This window comes from Pinus tabuliformis, chromosome 3_2 (genome assembly GCF_031772625.1).
Source record: "Pinus tabuliformis cultivar Carrire ecotype Pingquan chromosome 3_2, CPIR1, whole genome shotgun sequence".
NCBI lineage: Eukaryota > Viridiplantae > Streptophyta > Pinopsida > Pinales > Pinaceae > Pinus > Pinus tabuliformis.
The window spans coordinates 1095363790-1095369741 of record NC_142302.1 but is presented as its reverse complement, the minus strand read 5'-3'; positions in this window follow the sequence as shown (position 1 = coordinate 1095369741).

Sequence of the window (5952 nt, the reverse complement as noted above, 5' to 3'; positions counted from 1 at the left end):
TCATTAAGCCTAAGTTTATCCACATATGTTAATTGCATCTATCTATCTTTTAGAAAATTATCTCATCCCCGTGGTAAAAATAAGATATTCTATAGTAAAACGAACTTCTTACATGAAAATTAAATAAATTAAATCAAATAGATATATCTTGTTGCATCTTAGTGTATTTTTTTTGAATTCCTAATAAACTACAAGAGTAACATACCTAGTTCATCCTTACTAATCCTTACTAATTTGAATGCTTTCTTTCAAATGTTACATAGCTTTTAACTCTAGAATTTGTTATACCATTACTACTTTGGTAGGATGGGAACACCTGAGTGTAATCATCAATTAATATGTTAAATGATTAGTAATGACATTCAAGCAGGGGTTTCAATAACATTAACCAATTTTAAAGGGATTTTAAGGTTTGTCATATAATTATTTAAGTTAACAAAAATTACAAAATTACACAACTATTTAGGAAATGCCTTATGGAGTGGAAATAACTTTTAGGTGTACTTAATGAATGTGTTAAAATTTCACAACTATTTATGCAACCTTTTATGCGGGGAAACTTTTAGCTACTTAGTGAATGCATTCATGAGAATAAGATATACATGTTTTTATCTTTGAGTCATTGTAAATGGTATAAGGAAATTAACATGTTATTGTTCCAATGATTGTATGATGAAGATTGGATTTATGGAAATTTTTGGGGGCTAAATTTTTCTAATGAATTAATATTTTTTTATGTATTTTTCAAAAAACAATTAATTAATTTTTATTTTTTACTAAAATGATTTGCTCAAATTTGATAAGGAAAAAGTATTTTACTTTAAAAATCACCAAAAATTTCTAAAAACTAAATAAAATCTAGAAAAATGACTTTAGGATTCATCACATGAAAGGATTATTTGTCGACGCGCTTCGAACCAACTAATGTGGTTCAACATCAGGACGATAAGATGGAGAAAATCAGATCAAGCAAAGGTATATAAAGAGCAAAAGTCTAAAGAAAATGACTGTTAGAAAAATGATTAAAAAAAATCAAAATAAGCGTTAAGAAATAATAATATAAATTGCTATAAACAATTATTATAATTTATTTATAAAAATAAACTAAGGGATAATTTTATTAAAAATAAGGATAATATAGTATTAGGGGAATAAACATATATTAAAAAGGGGAATAAGTTACTATTAACGATAAATAGGATAAAAAAGAAAAAAAAAAGAGTATAATTAATATATTAATACATTAGAATAAATAATAAGGGTACAAAATAATATTAAGGTAAAAATAAGGAAAATTTAAAAATAATAGTAAATATAAATATAAATAGATATTATATTAATATTTTAAGATAAATATTAAGGGAAAAAGACTAAGATACTAAAATATATATTATAAAAAATATAAAAATATAAAAATATTCTATATATATATATATATATATATATATTATATATTATATATATAATACCTAATAAGAAAGAAAGATTAAAAAACAAGGGAATAAATAAATACTTAAATAAAAATAATGCAATAAATAAATAAATAATATAATAATTTAAAAAAAGAAGGAAGACGAAATCTAAGAAGAAGAGAATTTTGAGAATTTCGAGGAGAGAACGTGGATCCAAGTTTTATTAATTTTCTAGCCGTCATCCCTGTTCAAATTGTTGGCAATTTGTTTCTTGGCCTCGATTGCCTCTTTGAACTTCTTATGATGAAAATGAGAGATACTAGCAAGGATAGAAGCATCCTCAATGCAAATGTGATGCTTCATTTTAACATAATGTTCAATAAGAGCTGTAGAGCAAGAGTGATTATGTCTAATGCCCACAACATGCTCCTGAATTCTACACTTGATAGACCAACCAGTCTCACCTATACAAGGTTTCCAACAAAAACAAGGGATGATGTAGAGCCCGTTATTGTTAGAGGGGGTCAATTCGGTCTTTGACATACTTGAGGGAGGATCTTATAGTATTAAGCGACTTAAAGGTTGTAGAGATATTATTTTCTTAAGAATACGAGCCAACTTGTTTGTTGTTCCTTGAATAAAAGGAAGATGAATAATGGAAATAGAATTGTTAGGATTAACCTTAGCTCTAGGCCTTTTTGCCACTTTTTGGAAGGATTTCAGGCCTTGATGCTTACTATAACCGTTGTTCATAAAAACCTCTAAAATATGAGCCTTCTCATCACTGATATGAGAATCATCAGAGATCCTGAGTGTTGAATACACAACAAGAAAGTCTCAATTTTGGTTTTGCCATAATCAAATTGAATAAATTCGAAATTCCGCATCAGCAGAAAACTTTGTGGAGTTAACTGAGGTGAAATGGCTCTTGTCACTCAGTTAAGAACACTCAATTCGAGCTAAAGAGTTGAAGTTCAGTTTTCTTGTGTTGATTCCTAAAAAACAGGAGTCTAGCTCAGTTAATTCGAGTTAAGGGCATGAAGTTCAATTGTATGTAGTGATTCCTAAATTTTATGAGCCTAGGTTGAGTTAATTTCAGTTGTAATCAGTTAAAATAGTTCTAACTATTAATAGAACTAGTTGGTGGTCAGTTACATAGTGGGACATCAATCTAACTTAGAGAACATCTAACTAACTGATCAATCAACTAATAATTAGCTCATGCATGCAAAGAATACGAGTTGCCCATATGTGGTGGAGTTTCCAAGGCAGTTAACCAACAATTGTAAACTAGTTGAGTGTACATGTGTTGGATGAGGTCAGGTGATCAACCTTGAGGAATTACGCAAGAATTTTGAACGAAATTCCTAATTAATAGGAACTTATTTCCTCAAGAATTGCGTAGGAAAATAAGGGCTCAAGTAAATGCAAAATTTGACTAAGTTTGGGTTAGATGCCTTCAGTGAGTAGAGAGATAGGTTGTGCACTTACAGGGTGAGCTCAGTTGAGAAAACAAATTGTCGTACTATTTGCAAGTATGTGATTTCTTATTGCATGTCTGATATTTTTGTTCTAAATTGTGAATTAATGTTTGAATAATAGTAGAGTAGGTTTGTGTCTTGTGATTTTGATTTAGTAAATTTCATGAGAAGTATTGAATCTACACATTAATTTCTACATGGTACCAGAGTTGGATTCACATTAGAGCAGGAAATTCAAATTTGTTTCTTAGAGGTTCGAATTTGAAGATCAATGTAGCAGGATTTTTTCAGAGCTAAGAAGATGGTCTTCAATAGACTAACGCTAGAGTATGCCTTGGAATTCACCTCAATTTCTTTTGCATGGAAGGACCACATTGTTGGGTTGTGTTATATTCTTTCCATGACTAGCTACCTTAGTTAACTTGGGGGTTAGAGGGGGGGTTTGTTGCGCCGATTGCGCAACAAGGGGGTCACAGGGGGGGGGGGGCATCCCCCCTTGTCCAGGGGGTTTGAGGGGGGCGGGTATCCCCCCTCTATGGGGTCTGGGCAGTGCCCCGAGGAAAAGTTTTTGGGACCCTATATTAGGTGGGACGAACCTACCTATGGTTCTGTACGGGGTTAAAACCTACATTTGGTATCAGAGCTATTTTGGCTTCAAGGGGACACCTTTGTTGCTGACGGGTTTCGCTCGGGCCTGTGGTAGACCCTGTTCAGTGGGAGATCTGCGGGATCGATTTTGGTGGTGAAAGAAGATGGCGAGCAGTGGAAAGATAGAGATCAAAAAATTTAATGGTCAGAGTTTTGAGTTATGGAAACTCAAGATGGAGGATCTATTGGTAGATAAAGATCAGTGGATCGCGGTAGATCCGGGTACTAAACCAATGAGAGTGTCTGATGAAGAATGGAAGAAGTTGGATCGGAAGGCAAAGAGCACAATAAGATTGTGTTTCTCAGATTCAGTATTGTTGAATGTATCAGTGGAAGCTATGGCTAAGGCTTTGTGGGTCCAGTTAGGGACTTTGTACCAATCTAAGTCTCTGGTGAATAAACTATTCCTACAGAAAAAGTTATAAAACCTGAGGATGAAAGATGGAGACTTGGTGACAGAGCATCTAAACGCATTTAATACCGTGGTAAGTCAGTTATTATCTATTGATATTAAAATTTCAGATGAAGATAAGTGCATCAGTGTGTTGTGTTCTCTACCAGATTCGTGGGATAGTCTGGTTATTGCAATAGGTAGCAATGCAATTGCCTTACAGTTTGATGAAATAGTCTCATCCTTGTTGACGGAGGAGATGAGACAGAAAAATATGGAGAGCCAGAATGGTGATGCCTTGTCTGTACGAGGACGGTCCCAGAACATAAACAAAAATAAGTCATCGAGTGGGAGATCTAAATCTAGAGGGAGATCTAAATCTCTACGAAAACCTGTAAAGGTGTGCTAGAAATGCGGAAAGGAAGGGCACTACAAAAGGGACTGTAAATCTAAAGCTCCTGACAAAGGAAAGGGATCTAATGATGCTCCTTCTGCAGAGTCGAAAACCACCTTAGATGAAGGTGGGGATGTGTACTTGGCTTCTTCAAGTACACATGTAAATCATGAGGCATGGTTGATTGACTTAGGTGCATCCTTTCACTTCACTCCACATAGAGAGTGGTTCTGCGAGTATGAGAAATATGATGGTGGTGATGTCTTCTTAGGGGATGATAGGAAGGCTAGAATCATTGGTCACAGAAAAGTAAAGTTGAAGTTGCAAAGTGGAAGGGTTAGAACACTTCCGGGTGTTCTGCATATTTCTGCATTGGCTAGAAATTTGATTTTGGTAAGTAAGCTGGATGATGCAGGTGTAAAAACAATGTTTGAGAAAGATAAATGCAAGATGGTTCGGGTAGCACTGGTATTGATGCGGGGAGTTCGGGTTGGAACTCTGTACACGCTGCAAGGTAGCACTATTATTGATGGATGAAACAGTTCTGTGGTTCTTAAAAGTGGAGCAGAAAATCTAGTGGTCTTTGGAGAAAAGACCATGCTATGGCATCAAAGGCTTGGACATATTGGAGAGAAGGGCCTTCGAATACTTCATGGTAAAGGTATGGTAAAAAGTATGACTGATAGCTCTCTGGATTTTGATTGCTATGAAAATTATGTATGTGGGAAGCAGAATCGGGTGAGTTTCCCCTCTGGTGGTAAGAGGGCAAAACAAATATTAGAGCTTGTACACAGTGATGTGTTTGGACTTGTGAATGTTCCATCACTGGGTAAGTCTGTGTACTATGTATCATTTATAGATGACTTCTCAAGGAATACATGGATATATTTCCTTAAGAAGAAACCTGAAGTCTTTGACAGGTTTAAAGAATTTAAGGCTCTAGTGGAAAACCAGACAGAGAAGAAGATAAAGGTGTTGAGGATAGATAACGGTGGAGAGTTTTGAAACAAGGAATTTGAAGAATTCTGTAAGAAGTGTGGTATAGCACGACAGAAGACTACTCCATACACACCTAAGCAAAATGGAGTTGCAGAAAGAATGAACAAGACATTGATGGAAAGGGCAAGAAGCATGTTAAGTGGTGTCGGGTTAGGACAAGAATTCTGGGCAGAGGCGGTGGAAACAACATGTTACCTGGTCAATAGATCACCTTCATCAGCGTTGGAGGATAAGACTCCACAAGAGGTATGGATTGGTAAGAAACCATCTCTTTCACATCTGAGGGTATTTGGATGTGATGCATATGTACATGTTCCAAAGGAGAAAAGAACAAAGTTGGATAGTAAATCTAAAAAGTGCATCTTTATTGGGTATAAGGATGGTTTCAAGTTTTATAAGCTTTGGAACCCAGTAACAAGGAAGGTTGTGTATAGCCGAGATGTGGTGTTCAGAGAGGTGAAAGATGTTATTAAACATGAAGTCTAACCAAAGGAACCTGAGGAGATAGAGTTTGAGCTTAAGAAGGAAGAATCAGACTCTACAGTAGAAAAGGAATCAGAAGATGAAGAGCCACAAAATCTGGGTGTGAGAAGATCAATTCGAGAAAGAAGGCAACCAGAAATGTAT